Source organism: Anomaloglossus baeobatrachus, chromosome 4 (genome assembly GCF_048569485.1).
Source record: "Anomaloglossus baeobatrachus isolate aAnoBae1 chromosome 4, aAnoBae1.hap1, whole genome shotgun sequence".
In the NCBI taxonomy this organism is placed as follows: Eukaryota; Metazoa; Chordata; class Amphibia; order Anura; family Aromobatidae; genus Anomaloglossus; species Anomaloglossus baeobatrachus.
The window spans coordinates 677769629-677794998 of record NC_134356.1 but is presented as its reverse complement, the minus strand read 5'-3'; the positions used below and the strand labels follow the sequence as shown (position 1 = coordinate 677794998).

At 34.5% G+C, this 25370-nt stretch overlaps 25 non-coding genes across 25 annotated transcripts; all 25 read left to right on the top strand.

Annotated features, from left to right (window-relative positions):
* Positions 1–4025: 4025 nt before the first annotated feature.
* Positions 4026–4097, top strand: TRNAW-CCA (transfer RNA tryptophan (anticodon CCA)). Its single transcript has one exon. It is a non-coding gene; the product is annotated as a tRNA-Trp (tRNA).
* A 703-nt stretch (positions 4098–4800) lies between these two features.
* On the top strand, positions 4801–4872 carry TRNAW-CCA (transfer RNA tryptophan (anticodon CCA)). Its single transcript has one exon. It is a non-coding gene; the product is annotated as a tRNA-Trp (tRNA).
* A 711-nt stretch (positions 4873–5583) lies between these two features.
* TRNAW-CCA (transfer RNA tryptophan (anticodon CCA)) lies at positions 5584–5655 on the top strand. The gene has a single exon. It is a non-coding gene; the product is annotated as a tRNA-Trp (tRNA).
* Positions 5656–6366: 711 nt separating this feature from the next.
* On the top strand, positions 6367–6438 carry TRNAW-CCA (transfer RNA tryptophan (anticodon CCA)). The gene has a single exon. It is a non-coding gene; the product is annotated as a tRNA-Trp (tRNA).
* A 711-nt stretch (positions 6439–7149) lies between these two features.
* TRNAW-CCA (transfer RNA tryptophan (anticodon CCA)) lies at positions 7150–7221 on the top strand. The gene has a single exon. It is a non-coding gene; the product is annotated as a tRNA-Trp (tRNA).
* Positions 7222–7931: 710 nt separating this feature from the next.
* On the top strand, positions 7932–8003 carry TRNAW-CCA (transfer RNA tryptophan (anticodon CCA)). The gene has a single exon. It is a non-coding gene; the product is annotated as a tRNA-Trp (tRNA).
* Positions 8004–9497: 1494 nt separating this feature from the next.
* On the top strand, positions 9498–9569 carry TRNAL-CAA (transfer RNA leucine (anticodon CAA)). The gene has a single exon. It is a non-coding gene; the product is annotated as a tRNA-Leu (tRNA).
* A 710-nt stretch (positions 9570–10279) lies between these two features.
* TRNAW-CCA (transfer RNA tryptophan (anticodon CCA)) lies at positions 10280–10351 on the top strand. Its single transcript has one exon. It is a non-coding gene; the product is annotated as a tRNA-Trp (tRNA).
* A 711-nt stretch (positions 10352–11062) lies between these two features.
* TRNAW-CCA (transfer RNA tryptophan (anticodon CCA)) lies at positions 11063–11134 on the top strand. Its single transcript has one exon. It is a non-coding gene; the product is annotated as a tRNA-Trp (tRNA).
* A 711-nt stretch (positions 11135–11845) lies between these two features.
* TRNAW-CCA (transfer RNA tryptophan (anticodon CCA)) lies at positions 11846–11917 on the top strand. Its single transcript has one exon. It is a non-coding gene; the product is annotated as a tRNA-Trp (tRNA).
* Positions 11918–12627: 710 nt separating this feature from the next.
* TRNAW-CCA (transfer RNA tryptophan (anticodon CCA)) lies at positions 12628–12699 on the top strand. Its single transcript has one exon. It is a non-coding gene; the product is annotated as a tRNA-Trp (tRNA).
* Positions 12700–13413: 714 nt separating this feature from the next.
* Positions 13414–13485, top strand: TRNAW-CCA (transfer RNA tryptophan (anticodon CCA)). Its single transcript has one exon. It is a non-coding gene; the product is annotated as a tRNA-Trp (tRNA).
* A 711-nt stretch (positions 13486–14196) lies between these two features.
* Positions 14197–14268, top strand: TRNAW-CCA (transfer RNA tryptophan (anticodon CCA)). Its single transcript has one exon. It is a non-coding gene; the product is annotated as a tRNA-Trp (tRNA).
* Positions 14269–14982: 714 nt separating this feature from the next.
* On the top strand, positions 14983–15054 carry TRNAW-CCA (transfer RNA tryptophan (anticodon CCA)). Its single transcript has one exon. It is a non-coding gene; the product is annotated as a tRNA-Trp (tRNA).
* Positions 15055–16548: 1494 nt separating this feature from the next.
* Positions 16549–16620, top strand: TRNAW-CCA (transfer RNA tryptophan (anticodon CCA)). Its single transcript has one exon. It is a non-coding gene; the product is annotated as a tRNA-Trp (tRNA).
* A 711-nt stretch (positions 16621–17331) lies between these two features.
* TRNAW-CCA (transfer RNA tryptophan (anticodon CCA)) lies at positions 17332–17403 on the top strand. The gene has a single exon. It is a non-coding gene; the product is annotated as a tRNA-Trp (tRNA).
* A 709-nt stretch (positions 17404–18112) lies between these two features.
* On the top strand, positions 18113–18184 carry TRNAW-CCA (transfer RNA tryptophan (anticodon CCA)). Its single transcript has one exon. It is a non-coding gene; the product is annotated as a tRNA-Trp (tRNA).
* A 711-nt stretch (positions 18185–18895) lies between these two features.
* On the top strand, positions 18896–18967 carry TRNAW-CCA (transfer RNA tryptophan (anticodon CCA)). Its single transcript has one exon. It is a non-coding gene; the product is annotated as a tRNA-Trp (tRNA).
* A 710-nt stretch (positions 18968–19677) lies between these two features.
* Positions 19678–19749, top strand: TRNAW-CCA (transfer RNA tryptophan (anticodon CCA)). Its single transcript has one exon. It is a non-coding gene; the product is annotated as a tRNA-Trp (tRNA).
* A 1488-nt stretch (positions 19750–21237) lies between these two features.
* Positions 21238–21309, top strand: TRNAW-CCA (transfer RNA tryptophan (anticodon CCA)). The gene has a single exon. It is a non-coding gene; the product is annotated as a tRNA-Trp (tRNA).
* A 710-nt stretch (positions 21310–22019) lies between these two features.
* TRNAW-CCA (transfer RNA tryptophan (anticodon CCA)) lies at positions 22020–22091 on the top strand. The gene has a single exon. It is a non-coding gene; the product is annotated as a tRNA-Trp (tRNA).
* Positions 22092–22802: 711 nt separating this feature from the next.
* TRNAW-CCA (transfer RNA tryptophan (anticodon CCA)) lies at positions 22803–22874 on the top strand. Its single transcript has one exon. It is a non-coding gene; the product is annotated as a tRNA-Trp (tRNA).
* Positions 22875–23584: 710 nt separating this feature from the next.
* TRNAW-CCA (transfer RNA tryptophan (anticodon CCA)) lies at positions 23585–23656 on the top strand. The gene has a single exon. It is a non-coding gene; the product is annotated as a tRNA-Trp (tRNA).
* A 705-nt stretch (positions 23657–24361) lies between these two features.
* Positions 24362–24433, top strand: TRNAW-CCA (transfer RNA tryptophan (anticodon CCA)). The gene has a single exon. It is a non-coding gene; the product is annotated as a tRNA-Trp (tRNA).
* A 711-nt stretch (positions 24434–25144) lies between these two features.
* Positions 25145–25216, top strand: TRNAW-CCA (transfer RNA tryptophan (anticodon CCA)). The gene has a single exon. It is a non-coding gene; the product is annotated as a tRNA-Trp (tRNA).
* Positions 25217–25370: the final 154 nt, after the last annotated feature.

Here is a 25370-nt window from a genome sequence, read left to right as displayed (position 1 = left end):
TAACGTTCCAATACTGTGAATTGACAAAAGTACAATAGCCACGTTTAGGATACAACTAGGTACAGTGAGTGTTTGCTAGTATAATGGCTGAGTTTAAAAAAGTTTGAGTGTGCAATGCAGGCAGACGTGCTGCAAATAACGTTCCAATACTGTGAATTGACAAAAGTACAATAGCCACGTTTAGGATACAACTAGGTACAGTGAGTGTTTGCTAGTATAATGGCTGAGTTTAAAAAAGTTTGAGTGTGCAATGCAGGCAGATGTCCTGCAAATAACGTTCCAATACTGTGAATTGACAAAAGTACAATAGCCACGTTTAGGATACAACTAGGTACAGTGAGTGTTTGCTAGTATAATGGCTGAGTTTAAAAAAGTTTGAGTGTGCAATGCAGGCAGACGTGCTGCAAATAACGTTCCAATACTGTGAATTGACAAAAGTACAATAGCCACGTTTAGGATACAACTAGGTACAGTGAGTGTTTGCTAGTATAATGGCTGAGTTTAAAAAAGTTTGAGTGTGCAATGCAGGCAGATGTCCTGCAAATAACGTTCCAATACTGTGAATTGACAAAAGTACAATAGCCACGTTTAGGATACAACTAGGTACAGTGAGTGTTTGCTAGTATAATGGCTGAGTTTAAAAAAGTTTGAGTGTGCAATGCAGGCAGACGTGCTGCAAATAACGTTCCAATACTGTGAATTGACAAAAGTACAATAGCCACGTTTAGGATACAACTAGGTACAGTGAGTGTTTGCTAGTATAATGGCTGAGTTTAAAAAAGTTTGAGTGTGCAATGCAGGCAGACGTCCTGCAAATAACGTTCCAATACTGTGAATTGACAAAAGTACAATAGCCACGTTTAGGATACAACTAGGTACAGTGAGTGTTTGCTAGTATAATGGCTGAGTTTAAAAAAGTTTGAGTGTGCAATGCAGGCAGACGTGCTGCAAATAACGTTCCAATACTGTGAATTGACAAAAGTACAATAGCCACGTTTAGGATACAACTAGGTACAGTGAGTGTTTGCTAGTATAATGGCTGAGTTTAAAAAAGTTTGAGTGTGCAATGCAGGCAGACGTCCTGCAAATAACGTTCCAATACTGTGAATTGACAAAAGTACAATAGCCACGTTTAGGATACAACTAGGTACAGTGAGTGTTTGCTAGTATAATGGCTGAGTTTAAAAAAGTTTGAGTGTGCAAGGCAGGCAGATGTCCTGCAAATAACGTTCCAATACTGTGAATTGACAAAAGTACAATAGCCACGTTTAGGATACAACTAGGTACAGTGAGTGTTTGCTAGTATAATGGCTGAGTTTAAAAAAGTTAGAGTGTGCAATGCAGGCAGATGTCATGCAAATAACGTTCCAATACTGTGAATTGACAAAAGTCCAATAGCCACGTATAGGATGCCACTAGGTACACTGAGTGTTTGCTAGTATAATGGCTTCGTTATAATTAGTTGGAGTGTGCAACGCAGGCAGATGCGCTCTGCAAATGTCTTGGCACTAGTGGGACTATAGCAAAGTCCAATAGCCACGTATAGGATGCCACTAGGTACACTGAGTGTTTGCTAGTAAAATTGCTTAGTTTAAAAAAGTTGTAGTGTGCAATGCAGGCAGACGTGCTCTGCAAATGTCTTTGCACTAGTGGGACTATAGCAAAGTCCAATAGCCACGTATAGGATGCCACTAGGTACACTGAGTGTTTGCTAGTAAAATTGCTTAGTTTAAAAAAGTTGTAGTGTGCAATGCAGGCAGACGTGCTCTGCAAATGTCTTTGCACTAGTGGAACTATAGCAAAGTCCAATAGCCACGTATAGGATGCCACTAGGTACACTGAGTGTTTGCTAGTAAAATTGCTTAGTTTAAAAAACTTGGAGTGTGCAATGCAGGCAGATGTGCTCTGCTAATGTCTTTGCACTAGTGGGACTATAGCAAAGTCCAATAGCCACGTTTAGGATGCCACTAGGTACACTGAGTGTTTGCTAGTAAAATTGATTAGTTTAAAAAAGTTGTAGTGTGCAATGCAGGCAGACGTGCTCTGCAAATGTCTTTGCACTAGTGGGACTATAGCAAAGTCCAATAGCCACGTATAGGATGCCACTAGGTACACTGAGTGTTTGCTAGTAAAATTGCTTAGTTTAAAAAAGTTGTAGTGTGCAATGCAGGCAGACGTGCTCTGCAAATGTCTTTGCACTAGTGGGACTATAGCAAAGTCCAATAGCCACGTATAGGATGCCACTAGGTACACTGAGTGTTTGCTAGTAAAATTGCTTAGTTTAAAAAACTTGGAGTGTGCAATGCAGGCAGATGTGCTCTGCTAATGTCTTTGCACTAGTGGGACTATAGCAAAGTCCAATAGCCACGTATAGGATGCCACTAGGTACACTGAGTGTTTGCTAGTATAATGGCTTCGTTATAATTAGTTGGAGTGTGCAACGCAGGCAGATGCGCTCTGCAAATGTCTTGGCACTAGTGGGACTATAGCAAAGTCCAATAGCCACGTATAGGATGCCACTAGGTACACTGAGTGTTTGCTAGTAAAATTGCTTAGTTTAAAAAAGTTGTAGTGTGCAATGCAGGCAGACGTGCTCTGCAAATGTATTTGCACTAGTGGGACTATAGCAAAGTCCAATAGCCACGTATAGGATGCCACTAGGTACACTGAGTGTTTGCTAGTAAAATTGCTTAGTTTAAAAAAGTTGGAGTGTGCAATGCAGGCAGATGTGCTCTGCTAATGTCTTTGCACTAGTGGGACTATAGCAAAGTCCAATAGCCACGTTTAGGATGCCACTAGGTACACTGAGTGTTTGCTAGTATAATGGCTTACTTAGAATGAGTTGGAGTGTGCAGAGAACAAGAGGGTACAGTGGCAGGATTGTGGTGCTCTGGGTAGAGGAATGGAAGTCTGCCTTTCTATTCCCTCCTAATGGTGAAATGCAGGGAGGAAATCCCTGACCTGGGCTACACAGACGCTGTTGCTGTTTGCAGGACCTGTCACTTATGGCTCTCTGACCCTGCCGCTTTGAGCCCTTAAAAGGACTGCTAGAATGTGCTCTCCCTAAGCTGTCTAACGCTGTGTATGCAGCGCATACAGCTGTATCGGCTATAGGACTCAGGAGGACGGAGCTGCGACACTGATGTCTGACACCAAAGACGCAGAAGGCAGATAATGGCGTTCGTGAAGAAAATGTCCGGTTTTATAATGCAGGGACATGTGACATGCAGATCCTATCACACATGCCGTTGCTTCTCTGGCTCAAAGTCCACTTAGGTGTGTGTGTGTCTGTGATTGGCTGACATGCTGGCCCGCCCCACAAGACGCGCGCGCTTAGGGAAGGAAAAAAAAAAATGGCGATCGCCATTATAGAAACAGCAGGGATCTGAAGGCGCTGTTCACGCACACTATACACTGAAATGTGATAATAGTTTGATTCACAGAGTGACTTACACTATTACAGCAGAAACCAAGCTAGGATTTAGCTGTTTTTTGGCTGCTAGAACCGTTCTCGAACGTTTCTAGAACTATCGAGCTTTTGCAAAAAGCTCGAGTTCTAGTTCGATCTAGAACATGCCCCAAAATCACTCGAGCCGCGAACTGGAGAACCACGAACCACGAACCGCGCTCAACTCTAATGTTAACTCATTCTTGTTTTTGTAGTTTTGGGGTATGGCTAAAAGAATAAAAAAGTCTATACAAATGATATATAAAAATTTTCCAATCTTTATGAAACAAGCATTTTTCTAAATGAAATGTTCCTGGCAAAAATAAACTGAGATATGTTTCTAACTTTATTTTTTGATGTAACATTCGTGTGCCTGACTCATGGAATCACAAAGATGATGATTTCTAGATTCCGATCTTAAACTGGAAATCCCTGAATATTAAGATTAAGATGCTCAATCATCCTTGTTTATGTCGTTTTATGATGGTGCGTAAAAGTAGTTACTTTCTGGAACATCTAATGGTAAAGAATCAAATAATATTCAGATTTTATCTTGTCAAACACTTATCTTTCAGCTGACCTCGTGGCGCAACGGTAGCGCGTCTGACTCCAGATCAGAAGGTTGCGTGTTCAAATCACGTCGGGGTCAATAGTCTGTTCCTGTTTTTGAAAAATTAGGAAATACAACCATTTTCTACATTCATGTCATGAACGGAACCACTTAGACCTCCTGAAAACAGTTAAAGCCATATTTAAACACAGTGTCTGAAAGAGTCATCTTTTAAAACTTTACAAGAAAGAAATCTTCTGAACAATACTGTGATGACGAGAATTTTTGGGAATCCAGATCTGACCATTATAACTTAAAATCACCTCAACATCACCAACAATTTGGTCTTTGTATATATGAAGAAACATGGTCCTCAACTAGATTCTGGATGTTAAATGTAAACCTTTCTTCCTAATAGCAATATGTTAACTCATTCTTGTTTTTGGGGTATGGCTAAAAGAATAAAAAAGTCTATACAAATGATATATAAAAATTTTCCAATCTTTATGAAACAAGCATTTTTCTAAATGAAATGTTCCTGGCAAAAATAAACTGAGATATGTTTCTAACTTTATCTTTTGATGTAACATTCGTGTGCCTGACTCATGGAATCACAAAGATGATGATTTCTAGATTCCGATCTTAAACTGGAAATCCCTGAATATTAAGATTAAGATGCTCAATCATCCTTGTTTATGTCGTTTTATGATGGTGCGTAAAAGTAGTTACTTTCTGGAACATCTAATGGTAAAGAATCAAATAATATTCAGATTTTATCTTGTCAAACACTTACATTTCAGCTGATCTCGTGGCGCAACGGTAGCGCGTCTGACTCCAGATCAGAAGGTTGCGTGTTCAAATAACGTCGGGGTCAATAGTCTGTTCCTGTTTTTGAAAAATTAGGAAATACAACCATTTTCAACATTCATGTCATGAACAGAACCACTTAGACCTCCTGAAAAAAGTTGAAGCCATATTTAAACACAGTGTCTGAAAGAGTCATCTTTTAAAACTTTACAAGAAAGAAATCTTCTGAACAATACTGTGATAACGAGAATTTTTAGGAATCCAGTTCTGACCATTGTAACTTAAAATCACCTCAACATCACCAACAATTTGGTCTTTGTATATATGAAGAAACATGGTCCTCAACTAGATTCTGGATGTTAAATGTAAACCTTTCTTCCTAATAGCAATATGTTAACTCATTCTTGTTTTTGTAGTTTTGGGGTATGGCTAAAAGAATAAAAAAGTCTATACAAATGATATAGAAAAATTTTCCAATCTTTATGAAACAAGCATTTTTCTAAATGAAATGTTCCTGGCAAAAATAAACTGAGATATGTTTCTAACTTTATCTTTTGATGTAACATTCGTTTGCCTGACTCATGGAATCACAAAGATGATGATTTCTAGATTCCGATCTTAAACTGGAAATCCCTGAATATTAAGATTAAGATGCTCAATCATCCTTGTTTATGTTGTTTTATGATGGTGCGTAAAAGTAGTTACTTTCTGGAACATCTAATGGTAAAGAATCAAATAATATTTAGATTTTATCTTGTCAAACACTTATCTTTCAGTTGACCTCGTGGTGCAACGGTAGTGCGTCTGACTCCAGATCAGAAGGTTGCGTGTTCAAATCACGTCGGGGTCAATAGTCTGTTCCTGTTATTGAAAAATTAGGAAATTCAACCATTTTCTACTTTCATGTCATGAACGGAACCACTTAGACCTCCTGAAAAAAGTTGAAGCCATATTTAAACACAGTGTCTGAAAGAGTCATCTTTTAAAACCTTACAAGAAAGAAATCTTCTGAACAATACTGTGATGACAAGAATTTTTGGGAATCCAGATCTGACCATTATAACTTAAAATCACCTTGACATCACCAACAATTTGGTCTTTGTATATATGAAGAAACATGGTCCTCAACTAGATTCTGGATGTTAAATGTAAGCCTTTCTTCCTAATAGCAATATGTTAACTCATTCTTGTTTTTGTAGTTTTGGGGTATGGCTAAAAGAATAAATAAATCTATACAAATGATATATAAAAATTTTCCAATCTTTATGAAACAAGCATTTTTCTAAATGAAATGTTCCTGGCAAAAATAAACTGAGATATGTTTCTAACTTTATCTTTTGATGTAATATTCTTGTGCCTGACTCATGGAATCACAAAGATGATAATTTCTAGATTCCGATCTTAAACTGGAAATCCCTGAATATTAAGATTAAGATGCTCAATCATCCTTGTTTATGTCGTTTTATGATGGTGCGTAAAAGTAGTTACTTTCTGGAACATCTAATGGTAAAGAATCAAATAATATTCAGATTTTATCTTGTCAAACACTTATCTTTCCGCTGACCTCGTGGCGCAACGGTAGCGCGTCTGACTCCAGATCAGAAGGTTGCGTGTTCAAATCACGTCGGGGTCAATAGTCTGTTCCTGTTTTTTAAAAATTAGGAAATACAACCATTTTCTACATTCATGTCATGAACGGAACCACTTAGACCTCCTGAAAAAAGTTGAAGCCATATTTAAACACAGTGTCTGAAAGAGTCATCTTTTAAAACCTTACAAGAAAGAAATCTTCTGAACAATACTGTGATGACGAGAATTTTTGGGAATCCAGATCTGACCATTATAACTTAAAATTACCTCAACATCACCAACAATTTGGTCTTTGTATATATGAAGAAACATGGTCCTCAACTAGATTCTGGATGTTAAATGTAAGCCTTTCTTCCTAATAGCAATATGTTAACTCATTCTTGTTTTTGTAGTTTTGGGGTATGGCGAAAAGAATAAAAAAGTCTATACAAATGATATATAAAAATTTTCCAATCTTTATGAAACAAGCATTTTTCTAAATGAAATGTTCCTGGCAAAAATAAACTGAGATATGTTTCTAACTTTATCTTTTGATGTAACATTCTTGTGCCTGACTCATGGAATCACAAAGATGATAATTTCTAGATTCCGATCTTAAACTGGAAATCCCTGAATATTAAGATTAAGATGCTCAATCATCCTTGTTTATGTCGTTTTATGATGGTGCGTAAAAGTAGTTACTTTCTGGAACATCTAATGGTAAAGAATCAAATAATATTCAGATTTTATCTTGTCAAACACTTATCTTTCAGCTGACCTCGTGGCGCAACGGTAGCGCGTCTGACTCCAGATCAGAAGGTTGCGTGTTCAAATCACGTCGAGGTCAATAGTCTGTTCCTGTTTTTGAAAAATTAGGAAATACAACCATTTTCTACATTCTTGTTATCAACGAAACCACTTAAACCTCCTGAAAAAAGTTGAAGCCATATTTCCACACAGTGTCTGAAAGTGTCATCTTTTAAAATTTTACAAGAAAGAAATCTTCTGAACAATACTGTGATGACGAGATTTTTTGGGAATCCAGATCTGACCATGATAACTTAAAATCACCTCGACATCACCAACAATTTGGTCTTTGTATATATGAAGAAACATGGTCCTCAACTAGATTCTGGATGTTAAATGTAAACCTTTCTTCCTAATAGCAATATGTTAACTCATTCTTGTTTTTGTAGTTTTGGGGTATGGCTAAAAGAATAAAAAGGTCTATACAAATGATATATAAAAATTTTCCAATCTTTATGAAACAACATTTTTCTAAATGAAATGTTCCTGGCAAAAATAAACTGAGATATGTTTCTAACTTTATCTTTTGATGTAACATTCTTGTGCCTGACTCATGGAATCACAAAGATGATAATTTCTAGATTCCGATCTTAAACTGGAAATCCCTGAATATTAAGATTAAGATGCTCAATCATCCTTGTTTATGTCGTTTTATGATGGTGCGTAAAAGTAGTTACTTTCTGGAACATCTAATGGTAAAGAATCAAATAATATTCAGATTTTATCTTGTCAAACACTTATCTTTCAGCTGACCTCGTAGCGCAACGGTAGCGCGTCTGACTCCAGCTCAGAAGGTTGCGTGTTCAAATCACGTCGGGGTCAATAGTCTGTTCCTGTTTTTGAAAAATTAGGAAATACAACCATTTTCTACATTCATGTCATGAACGGAACCACTTAGACCTCCTGAAAACAGTTAAAGCCATATTTAAACACAGTGTCTGAAAGAGTCATCTTTTAAAACTTTACAAGAAAGAAATCTTCTGAACAATACTGTGATAACGAGAATTTTTAGGAATCCAGTTCTGACCATTGTAACTTAAAATCACCTCAACATCACCAACAATTTGGTCTTTGTATATATGAAGAAACATGGTCCTCAACTAGATTCTGGATGTTAAATGTAAACCTTTCTTCCTAATAGCAATATGTTAACTCATTCTTGTTTTTGTAGTTTTGGGGTATGGCTAAAAGAATAAAAAAGTCTATACAAATGATATAGAAAAATTTTCCAATCTTTATGAAACAAGCATTTTTCTAAATGAAATGTTCCTGGCAAAAATAAACTGAGATATGTTTCTAACTTTATCTTTTGATGTAACATTCGTTTGCCTGACTCATGGAATCACAAAGATGATGATTTCTAGATTCCGATCTTAAACTGGAAATCCCTGAATATTAAGATTAAGATGCTCAATCATCCTTGTTTATGTTGTTTTATGATGGTGCGTAAAAGTAGTTACTTTCTGGAACATCTAATGGTAAAGAATCAAATAATATTTAGATTTTATCTTGTCAAACACTTATCTTTCAGTTGACCTCATGGTGCAACGGTAGTGCGTCTGACTCCAGATCAGAAGGTTGCGTGTTCAAATCACATCGGGGTCAATAGTCTGTTCCTGTTATTGAAAAATTAGGAAATTCAACCATTTTCTACATTCATGTCATGAACGGAACCACTTAGACCTCCTGAAAAAAGTTGAAGCCATATTTAAACACAGCGTCTGAAAGAGTCATCTTTTAAAACCTTACAAGAAAGAAATCTTCTGAACAATACTGTGATGACAAGAATTTTTGGGAATCCAGATCTGACCATTATAACTTAAAATCACCTTGACATCACCAACAATTTGGTCTTTGTATATATGAAGAAACATGGTCCTCAACTAGATTCTGGATGTTAAATGTAAGCCTTTCTTCCTAATAGCAATATGTTAACTAATTCTTGTTTTTGTAGTTTTGGGGTATGGCTAAAAGAATAAAAAAATCTATACAAATGATATATAAAAATTTTCCAATCTTTATGAAACAAGCATTTTTCTAAATGAAATGTTCCTGGCAAAAATAAACTGAGATATGTTTCTAACTTTATCTTTTGATGTAACATTCTTGTGCCTGACTCATGGAATCACAAAGATGATAATTTCTAGATTCCGATCTTAAACTGGAAATCCCTGAATATTAAGATTAAGATGCTCAATCATCCTTGTTTATGTCGTTTTATGATGGTGCGTAAAAGTAGTTACTTTCTGGAACATCTAATGGTAAAGAATCAAATAATATTCAGATTTTATCTTGTCAAGCACTTATCTTTCCGCTGACCTCGTGGCGCAACGGTAGCGCGTCTGACTCAAGATCAGAAGGTTGCGTGTTCAAATCACGTCGGGGTCAATAGTCTGTTTCTGTTTTTGAAAATTTAGGAAATACAACCATTTTCTACATTCTTGTCATCAACGGAACCACTTAAACCTCCTGAAAAAAGTTGAAGCCATATTTCCACACAGTGTCTGAAAGAGTCATCTTTTAAAATTTTACAAGAAAGAAATCTTCTGAACAATACTGTGATGACGAGAATTTTTGGGAATCCAGATCTGACCATGATAACTTAAAATCACCTCGACATCACCAACAATTTGGTCTTTGTATATATGAAGAAACATGGTCCTCAACTAGATTCTGGATGTTAAATGTAAACCTTTCTTCCTAATAGCAATATGTTAACTCATTCTTGTTTTTGTAGTTTTGGGGTATGGCTAAAAGAATAAAAAAGTCTATACAAATGATATATAAAAATTTTCCAATCTTTATGAAACAACATTTTTCTAAATGAAATGTTCCTGGCAAAAATAAACTGAGATATGTTTCTAACTTTATCTTTTGATGTAACATTCGTGTGCCTGACTCATGGAATCACAAAGGTGATAATTTCTAGATTCCGCTCTTAAACTGGAAATCCCTGAATATTAAGATTAAGATGCTCAATCATCCTTGTTTATGTTGTTTTATGATGGTGCGTAAAAGTAGTTACTTTCTGGAACATCTAATGGTAAAGAATCAAATAATATTCAGATTTTATCTTGTCAAACACTTATCTTTCAGCTGACCTTGTGGCGCAACGGTAGCGCGTCTGACTCCAGATCAGAAGGTTGCGTGTTCAAATCACGTCGGGGTCAATAGTCTGTTCCTGTTTTTGAAAAATTAAGAAATACAACCATTTTCTACATTCATGTCATGAACGGAACCACTTAGACCTCCTGAAAACAGTTGATGCCATATTTAAACACAGTGTCTGAAAGAGTCATCTTTTAAAACTTTACAAGAAAGAAATCTTCTGAACAATACTGTGATGACGAGAATTTTTGGGAATCCAGATCTGACCATTATAACTTAAAATCACCTCAACATGACCAACAATTTGGTCTTTGTATATATGAAGAAACATGGTCCTCAACTAGATTCTGGATGTTAAATGTAAACCTTTCTTCCTAATAGCAATATGTTAACTCATTCTTGTTTTTGTAGTTTTGGGGTATGGCTAAAAGAATAAAAAAGTCTATACAAATGATATATAAAAATTTTCCAATCTTTATGAAACAAGCATTTTTCTAAATGAAATGTTCCTGGCAAAAATAAACTGAGATATGTTTCTAACTTTATCTTTTAATGTAACATTCGTGTGCCTGACTCATGGAATCACAAAGATGATGATTTCTAGATTCCGATCTTAAACTGGAAATCCCTGAATATTAAGATTAAGATGCTCAATCATCCCTGTTTATGTCGTTTTATGATGGTGCGTAAAAGTAGTTACTTTCTGGAACATCTAATGGTAAAGAATCAAATAATATTCAGATTTTATCTTGTCAAACACTTATCTTTCAGCTGACCTCGTGGCGCAAAGGTAGCGCGTCTGACTCCAGATCAGAAGGTTGCGTGTTCAAATCACGTCGGGGTCAATAGTCTGTTCCTGTTATTGAAAAATTAGAAAATTCAACCATTTTCTACATTCATGTCATGAACGGAACCACTTAGACCTCCTGAAAAAAGTTGAAGCCATATTTAAACACAGTGTCTGAAAGAGTCATCTTTTAAAACCTTACAAGAAAGAAATCTTCTGAACAATACTGTGATTACAAGAATTTTTGGGAATCCAGATCTGACCATTATAACTTAAAATCACCTTGACATCACCAACAATTTGGTCTTTGTATATATGAAGAAACATGGTCCTCAACTAGATTCTGGATGTTAAATGTAAGCCTTTCTTCCTAATAGCAATATGTTAACTCATTCTTGTTTTTGTAGTTTTGGGGTATGGCTAAAAGAATAAAAAAATCTATACAAATGATATATAAAAATTTTCCAATCTTTATGAAACAACCATTTTTCTAAATGAAATGTTCCTGGCAAAAATAAACTGAGATATGTTTCTAACTTTATCTTTTGATGTAACATTCTTGTGCCTGACTCATGGAATCACAAAGATGATAATTTCTAGATTCCGATCTTAAACTGGAAATCCCTGAATATTAAGATTAAGATGCTCAATCATCCTTGTTTATGTCGTTTTATGATGGTGCGTAAAAGTAGTTACTTTCTGGAACATCTAATGGTAAAGAATCAAATAATATTCAGATTTTATCTTGTCAAACACTTATCTTTCAGCTGACCTCGTGGCGCAACGGTAGCGCGTCTGACTCCAGATCAGAAGGTTGCGTGTTCAAATCACGTCGGGGTCAATAGTCTGTTCCTGTTTTTGAAAAATTAAGAAATACAACCATTTTCTACATTCTTGTCATCAACGGAACCACTTAAACCTCCTGAAAAAAGTTGAAGCCATATTTCCACACAGTGTCTGAAAGAGTCATCTTTTAAAATTTTACAAGAAAGAAATCTTCTGAACAATACTGTGATGACGAGAATTTTTGGGAATCCAGATCTGACCATGATAACTTAAAATCACCTCGACATCACCAACAATTTGGTGTTTGTATATATGAAGAAACATGGTCCTCAACTAGATTCTGGATGTTAAATGTAAACCTTTCTTCCTAATAGCAATATGTTAACTCATTCTTGTTTTTGTAGTTTTGGGGTATGGCTAAAAGAGTAAAAAAGTCTATACAAATGATATATAAAAATTTTCCAATTTTTATGAAACAACATTTTTCTAAATGAAATGTTCCTGGCAAAAATAAACTGAGATATGTTTCTAACTTTATCTTTTGATGTAACATTCGTGTGCCTGACTCATGGAATCACAAAGATGATAATTTCTAGATTCCGATCTTAAACTGGAAATCCCTGAATATTAAGATTAAGATGCTCAATCATCCTTGTTTATGTCGTTTTATGATGGTGCGTAAAAGTAGTTACTTTCTGGAACATCTAATGGTAAAGAATCAAATAATATTCAGATTTTATCTTGTCAAACACTTATTTTTCAGCTGACCTCGTGGCGCAACGGTAGCGCGTCTGACTCCAGATCAGAAGGTTGCGTGTTCAAATCACGTCGGGGTCAATAGTCTGTTCCTGTTTTTGAAAAATTAGGAAATACAACCATTTTCTACATTCATGTCATGAACGGAACCACTTAGACCTCCTGAAAACAGTTGAAGCCATATTTAAACACAGTGTCTGAAAGAGTCATCTTTTAAAACTTTACAAGAAAAAAATCTTCTGAACAATACTGTGATGACGAGAATTTTTGGGAATCCAGATCTGACCATTATAACTTAAAATCACCTCAACATCACCAACAATTTGGTCTTTGTATATATATGAAGAAACATGGTCCGCAACTAGATTCTGGATGTTAAATGTAAACCTTTTTATTCCTAATAGCAATATGTTAACTCATTCTTGTTTTTGTAGTTTTGGGGTATGGCTAAAAGAATAAAAAAGTCTATAGAAATGATATATAAAAATTTTCCAATCTTTATGAAAGAAGCATTTTTCTAAATGAAATGTTCCTGGTAAATATAAACTGAGATATGTTTCTAACTTTATCTTTTGATGTAACATTCGTGTGCCTGACTTATGGATCACAAAGATGATGATTTCTAGATTTCGATCTTAAACTGGAAATCCCTGAATATTAAGATTAAGATGCTCAATCATCCTTGTTTATGTCGTTTTATGATGGTGCGTAAAAGTAGTTACTTTCTGGAACATCTAATGGTAAAGAATCAAATAATATTCAGATTTTATCTTGTCAAACACTCATCTTTCTGCTGACCTCGTGGCGCAACGGTAGCGCGTCTGACTCCAGATCAGAAAGTTGCGTGTTCAAATCACGTCGGGGTCAATAGTCTGTTCCTGTTTTGGAAAAATTAGGAAATACAACCATTTTCTACATTCATGTCATGAACGGAACCACTTAGACCTCCTGAAAACAGTTGAAGCCATGTTTAAACACAGTGTCTGAAAGAGTCATCTTTTAAAACTTTACAAGAAAGAAATCTTCTGAACAATACTGTGATGACGAGAATTTTTGGGAATCCAGATCTGACCATTATAACTTAAAATCACCTCAACATCACCAACAATTTGGTCTTTGTATATATGAAGAAACATGGTCCTCAACTAGATTCTGGATGTTAAATGTAAACCTTTCTTCCTAATAGCAATATGTTAACTCATTCTTGTTTTTGTAGTTTTGGGGTATGGCTAAAAGAATAAAAAAGTCTATACAAATGATATATAAAAATTTTCCAATCTTTATGAAACAAGCATTTTTCTAAATGAAATGTTCCTGGCAAAAATAAACTGAGATATGTTTCTAACTTTATCTTTTGATGTAACATTCGTGTGCCTGACTCATGGAATCACAAAGATGATGATTTCTAGATTCCGATCTTAAACTGGAAATCCCTGAATATTAAGATTAAGATGCTCAATCATCCTTGTTTATGTCGTTTTATGATGGTGCGTAAAAGTAGTTACTTTCTGGAACATCTAATGGTAAAGAATCAAATAATATTCAGATTTTATCTTGTCAAACACTTATTTTTCAGCTGACCTCGTGGCGCAACGGTAGCGCGTCTGACTCCAGATCAGAAGGTTGCGTGTTCAAATCACGTCGGGGTCAATAGTCTGTTCCTGTTTTTGAAAAATTAGGAAATACAACCATTTTCTACATTCATGTCATGAACGGAACCACTTAGACCTCCTGAAAACAGTTGAAGCCATATTTAAACACAGTGTCTGAAAGAGTCATCTTTTAAAACTTTACAAGAAAAAAATCTTCTGAACAATACTGTGATGACGAGAATTTTTGGGAATCCAGATCTGACCATTATAACTTAAAATCACCTCAACATCACCAACAATTTGGTCTTTGTATATATATGAAGAAACATGGTCCGCAACTAGATTCTGGATGTTAAATGTAAACCTTTTTATTCCTAATAGCAATATGTTAACTCATTCTTGTTTTTGTAGTTTTGGGTTATGGCTAAAAGAATAAAAAAGTCTATAGAAATGATATATAAAAATTTTCCAATCTTTATGAAAGAAGCATTTTTCTAAATGAAATGTTCCTGGTAAATATAAACTGAGATATGTTTCTAACTTTATCTTTTGATGTAACATTCGTGTGCCTGACTTATGGATCACAAAGATGATGATTTCTAGATTTCGATCTTAAACTGGAAATCCCTGAATATTAAGATTAAGATGCTCAATCATCCTTGTTTATGTCGTTTTATGATGGTGCGTAAAAGTAGTTACTTTCTGGAACATCTAATGGTAAAGAATCAAATAATATTCAGATTTTATCTTGTCAAACACTCATCTTTCTGCTGACCTCGTGGCGCAACGGTAGCGCGTCTGACTCCAGATCAGAAAGTTGCGTGTTCAAATCACGTCGGGGTCAATAGTCTGTTCCTGTTTTGGAAAAATTAGGAAATACAACCATTTTCTACATTCATGTCATGAACGGAACCACTTAGACCTCCTGAAAACAGTTGAAGCCATGTTTAAACACAGTGTCTGAAAGAGTCATCTTTTAAAACTTTACAAGAAAGAAATCTTCTGAACAATACTGTGATGACGAGAATTTTTGGGAATCCAGATCTGACCATTATAACTTAAAATCACCTCAACATCACCAACAATTTGGTCTTTGTATATATGAAGAAACATGGTCCTCAACTAGATTCTGGATGTTAAATGTAAACCTTTCTTCCTAATAGCAATATGTTAACTCATTCTTGTTTTTGTAGTTTTGGGGTATGGCTAAAAGAATAAAAAAGTCTATACAAATGATATATAAAAATTTTCCAATCTTTATGAAACAAGCATTTTTCTAAATGAAATGTTCCTGGCAAAAATAAACTGAGATATGTTTCTAACTTTATCTTTTGATGTAACATTCGTGTGCCTGACTCATGGAATCACAAAGATGATGATTTCTAGATTCCGATCTTAAACTGGAAATCCCTGAATATTAAGATTAAGATGCTCAATCATCCTTGTTTATGTCGTTTTATGATGGTGCGTAAAAGTAGTTACTTTCTGGAACATCTAATGGTAAAGAATCAAATAATATTCAGATTTTATCTTGTCAAACACATATCTTTCAGCTTATCTCGTGGCGCAACGGTAGCGCGTCTGACTCCATATCAGAAGGTTGCATGTTCAAATCATGTCGGGGTCAATAGTCTGTTCCTGTTTTTGAAAAATTAGGAAATACAACCATTTTCAACATTCATGTCATGAACGGAACCACTTAGACCTCCTGAAAAAATTTGAAGCCATATTTAAACACAGTGTCTGAAAGAGTCATCTTTTAAAACTTTACAAGAAAGAAATCTTCTGAACAATACTGTGATAACGAGAATTTTTAGGAATCCAGTTCTGACCATTGTAACTTAAAATCACCTCAACATCACCAACAATTTGGTCTTTGTATATATGAAGAAACATGGTCCTCAACTAGATTCTGGATGTTAAATGTAAACCTTTCTTCCTAATAGCAATATGTTAACTCATTCTTGTTTTTGTAGTTTTGGGGTATGGCTAAAAGAATAAAAAAGTCTATACAAATGATATATAAAAATTTTCCAATCTTTATGAAACAAGCATTTTTCTAAATGAAATGTTCCTGGCAAAAATAAACTGAGATATGTTTCTAACTTTATCTTTTGATGTTACATTCGTGTTCCTGACTCATGGAATCACAAAGATGATGATTTCTAGATTCCGATCTTAAACTGGAAATCCCTGAATATTAAGATTAAGATGCTCAATCATCCTTGTTTATGTCGTTTTATGATGGTGCGTAAAAGTAGTTACTTTCTGGAACATCTAATGGTAAAGAATCAAATAATATTCAGATTTTATCTTGTCAAACACTTATCTTTCAGCTGACCTCGTGGTGCAACGGTAGCGCGTCTGACTCCAGATCAGAAGGTTGCGTATTCAAATCACGTCGGGGTCAATAGTCTGTTCCTGTTATTGAAAAATTAGTAAATACAACCATTGTCTACATTCATGTCATGAACGGAACCACTTAGACCTCCTGAAAAAAGTTGAAGCCATATTTAAACACAGTGTCTGAAAGAGTCATCTTTTAAAACCTTACAAGAAAGAAATCTTCTGAACAATACTGTGATGACGAGAATTTTTGGGAATCCAGATCTGACCATTATAACTTAAAATTACCTCAACATCACCAACAATTTGGTCTTTGTATATATGAAGAAACATGGTCCTCAACTAGATTCTGGATGTTAAATGTAAGCCTTTCTTCCTAATAGCAATATGTTAACTCATTCTTGTTTTTGTAGTTTTGGGGTATGGCTAAAAGAATAAAAAAGTCTATACAAATGATATATAAAAATTTTCCAATCTTTATGAAACAAGCATTTTTCTAAATGAAATGTTCCTGGCAAAAATAAACTGAGATATGTTTCTAACTTTATCTTTTGATGTAACATTCTTGTGCCTGACTCATGGAATCACAAAGATGATAATTTCTAGATTTCGATCTTAAACTGGAAATCCCTGAATATTAAGATTAAGATGCTCAATCATCCTTGTTTATGTAGTTTTATGATGGTGCGTAAAAGTAGTTACTTTCTGGAACATCTAATGGTAAAGAATCAAATAATATTCAGATTTTATCTTGTCAAACACTTATCTTTCAGCTGACCTCGTGGTGCAACGGTAGCGCGTCTGACTCCAGATCAGAAGGTTGCGTGTTCAAATCACGTCGAGGTCAATAGTCTGTTCCTGTTTTTGAAAAATTAGGAAATACAACCATTTTCTACATTCTTGTCATCAACGAAACCACTTAAACCTCCTGAAAAAAGTTGAAGCCATATTTCCACACAGTGTCTGAAAGTGTCATCTTTTAAAATTTTACAAGAAAGAAATCTTCTGAACAATACTGTGATGACGAGAATTTTTGGGAATCCAGATCTGACCATGATAACTTAAAATCACCTCGACATCACCAACAATTTGGTCTTTGTATATATGAAGAAACATGGTCCTCAACTAGATTCTGGATGTTAAATGTAAACCTTTCTTCCTAATAGCAATATGTTAACTCATTCTTGTTTTTGTAGTTTTGGGGTATGGCTAAAAGAATAAAAAGGTCTATACAAATGATATATAAAAATTTTCCAATCTTTATGAAACTACATTTTTCTAAATGAAATGTTCCTGGCAAAAATAAACTGAGATATGTTTCTAACTTTATCTTTTGATGTACATTCTTGTGCCTGACTCATGGAATCACAAAGATGATAATTTCTAGATTCCGATCTTAAACTGGAAATCCCTGAATATTAAGATTAAGATGCTCAATCATCCTTGTTTATGTCGTTTTATGATGGTGCGTAAAAGTAGTTACTTTCTGGAACATCTAATGGTAAAGAATTAAATAATATTCAGATTTTATCTTGTCAAACACTTATCTTTCAGCTGACCTCGTAGCGCAACGGTAGCGCGTCTGACTCCAGCTCAGAAGGTTGCGTGTTCAAATCACGTCGGGGTCAATAGTCTGTTCCTGTTTTTGAAAAATTAGGAAATACAACCATTTTCTACATTCATGTCATGAACGGAACCACTTAGACCTCCTGAAAACAATTGAAGCCATATTTCCACACAGTGTCTGAAAGAGTCATCTTTTAAAACTTTACAAGAAAGAAATCTTCTGAACAATACTGTGATGACGAGAATTTTTGGGAATCCAGATCTGACCATTATAACTTAAAATCACCTCAACATCACCAACAATTTGGTCTTTGTATATATGAAGAAACATGGTCCTCAACTAGATTCTGGATGTTAAATGTAAACCTTTCTTCCTAATAGCAATATGTTAACTCATTCTTGTTTTTGTAGTTTTGGGGTATGGCTAAAAGAATAAAAAAGTCTATAGAAATGATATATAAAAAATTTCCAATCTTTATGAAACAAGCATTTTTCTAAATGAAATGTTCCTGGCAAATATAAACTGAGATATGTTTCTAACTTTATCTTTTGATGTAACATTCGTGTGCCTGACTTATGGAATCACAAAGATGATGATTTCTAGATTCCGATCTTAAACTGGAAATCCTTGAATATTAAGATTAAGATGCTCAATCATCCTTCTTTATGTCGTTTTATGATGGTGCGTAAAAGTAGTTACTTTCTGGAACATCTAATGGTAAAGAATCAAATAATATTCAGATTTTATCTTGTCAAACACTTATCTTTCAGCTGACCTCGTGGCGCAACGGTAGCGCGTCTGACTCCAGATCAGAAGGTTGCGTGTTCAAATCACGTCGAGGTCAATAGTCTGTTCCTGTTTTTGAAAAATTAGGAAATACAACCATTTTCTACATTCTTGTCATCAACGAAACCACTTAAACCTCCTGAAAAAAGTTGAAGCCATATTTCCACACAGTGTCTGAAAGTGTCATCTTTTAAAATTTTACAAGAAAGAAATCTTCTGAACAATACTGTGATGAAGAGAATTTTTGGGAATCCAGATCTGACCATGATAACTTAAAATCACCTCGACATCACCAACAATTTGGTCTTTGTATATATGAAGAAACATGGTCCTCAACTAGATTCTGGATGTTAAATGTAAACCTTTCTTCCTAATAGCAATATGTTAACTCATTCTTGTTTTTGTAGTTTTGGGGTATGGCTAAAAGAATAAAAAGGTCTATACAAATGATATATAAAAATTTTCCAATCTTTATGAAACAACATTTTTCTAAATGAAATGTTCCTGGCAAAAATAAACTGAGATATGTTTCTAACTTTATCTTTTGATGTAACATTCTTGTGCCTGACTCATGGAATCACAAAGATGATAATTTCTAGATTCCGATCTTAAACTGGAAATCCCTGAATATTAAGATTAAGATGCTCAATCATCCTTGTTTATGTCGTTTTATGATGGTGCGTAAAAGTAGTTACTTTCTGGAACATCTAATGGTAAAGAATTAAATAATATTCAGATTTTATCTTGTCAAACACTTATCTTTCAGCTGACCTCGTAGCGCAACGGTAGCGCGTCTGACTCCAGCTCAGAAGGTTGCGTGTTCAAATCACGTCGGGGTCAATAGTCTGTTCCTGTTTTTAAAAAATTAGGAAATACAACCATTTTCTACATTCATGTCATGAACGGAACCACTTAGACCTCCTGAAAACAATTGAAGCCATATTTCCACACAGTGTCTGAAAGAGTCATCTTTTAAAACTTTACAAGAAAGAAATCTTCTGAACAATACTGTGATGACGAGAATTTTTGGGAATCCAGATCTGACCATTATAACTTAAAATCACCTCAACATCACCAACAATTTGGTCTTTGTATATATGAAGAAACATGGTCCTCAACTAGATTCTGGATGTTAAATGTAAACCTTTCTTCCTAATAGCAATATGTTAACTCATTCTTGTTTTTGTAGTTTTGGGGTATGGCTAAAAGAATAAAAAAGTCTATAGAAATGATATATAAAAATTTTCCAATCTTTATGAAACAAGCATTTTTCTAAATGAAATGTTCCTGGCAAATATAAACTGAGATATGTTTCTAACTTTATCTTTTGATGTAACATTCGTGTGCCTGACTTATGGAATCACAAAGATGATGATTTCTAGATTCCGATCTTAAACTGGAAATCCCTGAATATTAAGATTAAGATGCTCAATCATCCTTGTTTATGTCGTTTTATGATGGTGCGTAAAAGTAGTTACTTTCTGGAACATCTAATGGTAAAGAATCAAATAATATTCAGATTTTATCTTGTCAAACACATATCTTTCAGCTTATCTCGTGGCGCAACGGTAGCGCGTCTGACTCCAGATCAGAAGGTTGCGAATTCAAATCACGTCGGGGTCAATAGTCTGTTCCTGTTATTGAAAAATTAGGAAATACAACCATTTTCTACATTCATGTCATGAACGGAACCACTTAGACCTCTTGAAAAAAGTTGAAGCCATATTTAAACACAGTGTCTGAAAGAGTCATCTTTTAAAACCTTACAAGAAAGAAATCTTCTGAACAATACTGTGATGACGAGAATTTTTGGGAATCCAGATCTGACCATTATAACTTAAAATCACCTCAACATCACCAACAATTTGGTCTTTGTATATATGAAGAAACATGGTCCTCAACTAGATTCTGGATGTTAAATGTAAACCTTTCTTCCTAATAGCAATATGTTAACTCATTCTTGTTTTTGTAGTTTTGGGGTATGGCTAAAAGAACAAAAAAGTCTATACAAATGATATATAAAAATTTTCCAATCTTTATGAAACAAGCATTTTTCTAAATGAAATGTTCCTGGCAAAAATAAACTGAGATATGTTTCTAACTTTATCTTTTGATGTAACATTCGTGTTCCTGACTCATGGAATCACAAAGATGACAATTTCTAGATTCCGATCTTAAACTGGAAATCCCTGAATATTAAGATGCTCAATCATCCTTGTTTATGTCGTTTTATGATGGTACGTAAAAGTAGTTACTTTCTGGAACATCTAATGGTAAAGAATCAAATAATATTCAGATTTTATCTTGTCAAACACTTATCTTTCAGCTGACCTCGTGGCGCAACGGTAGCGCGTCTGACTCCAGATCAGAAGGTTGCGTGTTCAAATCACGTCGAGGTCAATAGTCTGTTCCTGTTTTTGAAAAATTAGGAAATACAACCATTTTCTACATTCTTGTCATCAACGAAACCACTTAAACCTCCTGAAAAAAGTTGAAGCCATATTTCCACACATTGTCTGAAAGTGTCATCTTTTAAAATTTTACAAGAAAGAAATCTTCTGAACAAAACTGTGATGACGAGAATTTTTGGGAATCCAGATCTGACCATGATAACTTAAAATCACCTCGACATCACCAACAATTTGGTCTTTGTATATATGAAGAAACATGGTCCTCAACTAGATTCTGGAAGTTAAATGTAAGCCTTTCTTCCTAATAGCAATATGTTAACTCATTCTTGTTTTTGTAGTTTTGGGGTATGGCTAAAAGAATAAAAAGGTCTATACAAATGATATATAAAAATTTTCCAATCTTTATGAAACAACATTTTTCTAAATGAAATGTTCCTGGCAAAAATAAACTGAGATATGTTTCTAACTTTATCTTTTGATGTAACATTCGTGTGCCTGACTTATGGAATCAGAAAGATGATGATTTCTAGATTCCGATCTTAAACTGTAAATCCCTGAATATTAAGATTAAGATGCTCAATCATCCTTGTTTATGTCGTTTTATGATGGTGCGTAAAAGTAGTTACTTTCTGGAACATCTAATGGTAAAGAATCAAATAATATTCAGATTTTATCTTGTCAAACATTTATCTTTCAGCTGACCTCGTGGCGCAACGGTAGCGCATCTGACTCCAGATCAGAAGATTGCGTGTTCAAATCACGTCGGGGTCAATAGTCTGTTCCTGTTTTTGAAAAATTAGGAAATACAACCATTTCCTACATTCATGTCATGAACGGAACCACTTAGACCTCCTGAAAACAGTTGAAGCCATATTTGAACACAGTGTCTGAAAGAGTCATCTTTTAAAACTTTACAAGAAAGAAATCTTCTGAACAATACTGTGATGACGAGAATTTTTGGGAATCCAGATCTGACCATTATAACTTAAAATCACCTCAACATCACCAACAATTTTGTCTTTGTATATATGAAGAAACATGGTACTCAACTAGATTCTGGATGTTAAATGTAAACCTTTCTTCCTAATAGCAATATGTTATCTCATTCTTGTTTTTGTAGTTTTGGGGTATGGCTAAAAGAATAAAAAAGTCTCTACAAATGATATATAAAAATTTTCCAATCTTTATGAAACAAGCATTTTTCTAAATGAAATGTTCCTGGCAAAAATAATCTGAGATATGTTTCTAACTTTATCTTTTGATGTAACATTCGTGTGCCTGACTCATGGAATCACAAAGATGATGATTTCTAGATTCCGATCTTAAACTGGAAATCCCTGAATATTAAGATTAAGATGCTCAATCATCCTTGTTTATGTCGTTTTATGATGGTGCGTAAAAGTAGTTACTTTCTGGAACATCTAATGGTAAAGAATCAAATAATATTCAGATTTTATCTTGTCAAACACTTATCTTTCAGCTGACCTCGTGGCGCAACGGTAGCGCGTCTGACTCCAGATCAGAAGGTTGCGTGTTCAAATCACGTCGGGGTCAATAGTCTGTTCCTGTTTTTGAAAAATTAGGAAATACAACCAATTTCAACATTCTTGTCATCAACGGAACCACTTAAACCTCCTGAAAAAAGTTGAAGCCATATTTCCACACAGTGTCTGAAAGAGTCATCTTTTAAAATTTTACAAGAAAGAAATCTTCTGAACAATACTGTGATGACGAGAATTTTTGGGAATCCAGATCTGACCATTATAACTTAAAATCACCTCGACATCACCAACAATTTGGTCTTTGTATATATGAAGAAACATGGTCCTCAACTAGATTCTGGATGTTAAATGTTAACCTTTCTTCCTAATAACGATATGTTAACTCATTCTTGTTTTTGTAGTTTTAGGGTATGGCTAAAAGAATAAAAAAGTCTATACAAATGATATATAAAAAATTTCCAATCTTTATGAAACAACATTTTTCTAAATGAAATGTTCCTGGTAAAAATAAACTGAGATATGTTTCTAACTTTATCTTTTGATGTAACATTCGTGTGCCTGACTCATGGAATCACAAAGATGATGATTTCTAGATTCCAATCTTAAACTGGAAATCCCTGAATATTAAGATTAAGATGCTCAATCATCCTTGTTTATGTCGTTTTATGATGGTGCGTAAAAGTAGTTACTTTCTGGAACATCTAATGGTAAAGAATCAAATAATATTCAGATTTTATCTTGTCAAACACTTATCTTTCAGCTGACCTCGTGGCGCAGCGGAAGCGCGTCTGACTCCAGATCAGAAGGTTGCATGTTCAAATCACGTCGGGGTCAATAGTCTGTTCCTGTTTTTGAAAAATTAGGAAATACAACCATTTTCTACATTCATGTCATGAACGGAACCACTTAGACCTCCTGAAAACAGTTGAAGCCATATTTAAACACAGTGTCTGAAAGAGTCATCTTTTAAAACTTTACAAGAAAGAAATCTTCTGAACAATACTGTGATGACGAGAATTTTTGGGAATCCAGATCTGACCATTATAACTTAAAATCACCTCAACATCACCAACAATTTGGTCTTTGTATATATGAAGAAACATGGTCCTCAACTAGATTCTGGATGTTAAATGTAAACCTTTCTTCCTAATAGCAATATGTTAACTCATTCTTGTTTTTGTAGTTTTGGGGTATGGCGAAAAGAATAAAAAAGTCTATACAAATGATATATAAAAATTTTCCAATCTTTATGAAACAAGCATTTTTCTAAATGAAATGTTCCTGGCAAAAATAACCTGAGATTTGTTTCTAACTTTATCTTTTGATGTAACATTCGTGTGCCTGACTCATGGAATCACAAAGATGATAATTTCTAGATTCCGATCTTAAACTGGAAATCCCTGAATATTAAGATGCTCAATCATCCTTGTTTATGTCGTTTTATGATGGTGCGTAAAAGTAGTTACTTTCTGGAACATCTAATGGTAAAGAATCAAATAATATTCAGATTTTATCTTGTCAAACACTTATCTTTCAGCTGACCTCGTGGCGCAACGTTAGCGCGTCTGACTCCAGATCAGAAGGTTGCGTGTTCAAATCACGTCGGGGTCAATAGTCTGTTCCTGTTTTTGAAAAATTAGGAAATACAACCATTTTCTACATTCATGTCATGAACGGAACCACTTAGACCTCCTGAAAACAGTTGAAGCCATATTTAAACACAGTGTCTGAAAGAGTCATCTTTTAAAACTTTACAAGAAAGAAATCTTCTGAACAATACTGTGATGACGAGAATTTTTGGGAATCCAGATCTGACCATTATAACTTAAAATCACCTCAACATCACCAACAATTTGGTCTTTGTATATATGAAGAAACATGGTCCTCAACTAGATTCTGGATGTTAAATGTAAACCTTTCTTCCTAATAGCAATATGTTAACTCATTCTTGTTTTTGTAGTTTTGGGGTATGGCTAAAAGAATAAAAAAGTCTATACAAATGATATATAAAAATTTTCCAATCTTTATGAAACAAGCATTTTTCTAAATGAAATGTTCCTGGCAAAAATAAACTGAGATATGTTTCTAACTTTATCTTTTGATGTAACATTCGTGTGCCTGACTCATGGAATCACAAAGATGATGATTTCTAGATTCCGATCTTAAACTGGAAATCCCTGAATATTAAGATTAAGATGCTCAATCATCCTTGTTTATGTCGTTTTATGATGGTGCGTAAAAGTAGTTACTTTCTGGAACATCTAATGGTAAAGAATCAAATAATATTCAGATTTTATCTTGTCAAACACTTATCTTTCAGCTGACCTCGTGGCGCAATGGTAGCGCGTCTGACTCCAGATCAGAAGGTTGCGTGTTCAAATCACGTCGGGGACAATAGTCTGTTCCTGTTTTTGAAAAATTAGGAAATACAACCAATTTCTACATTCTTGTCATCAACGGAACCACTTAAACCTCCTGAAAAAAGTTGAAGCCATATTTCCACACAGTGTCTGAAAGAGTAATCTTTTAAAATTTTACAAGAAAGAAA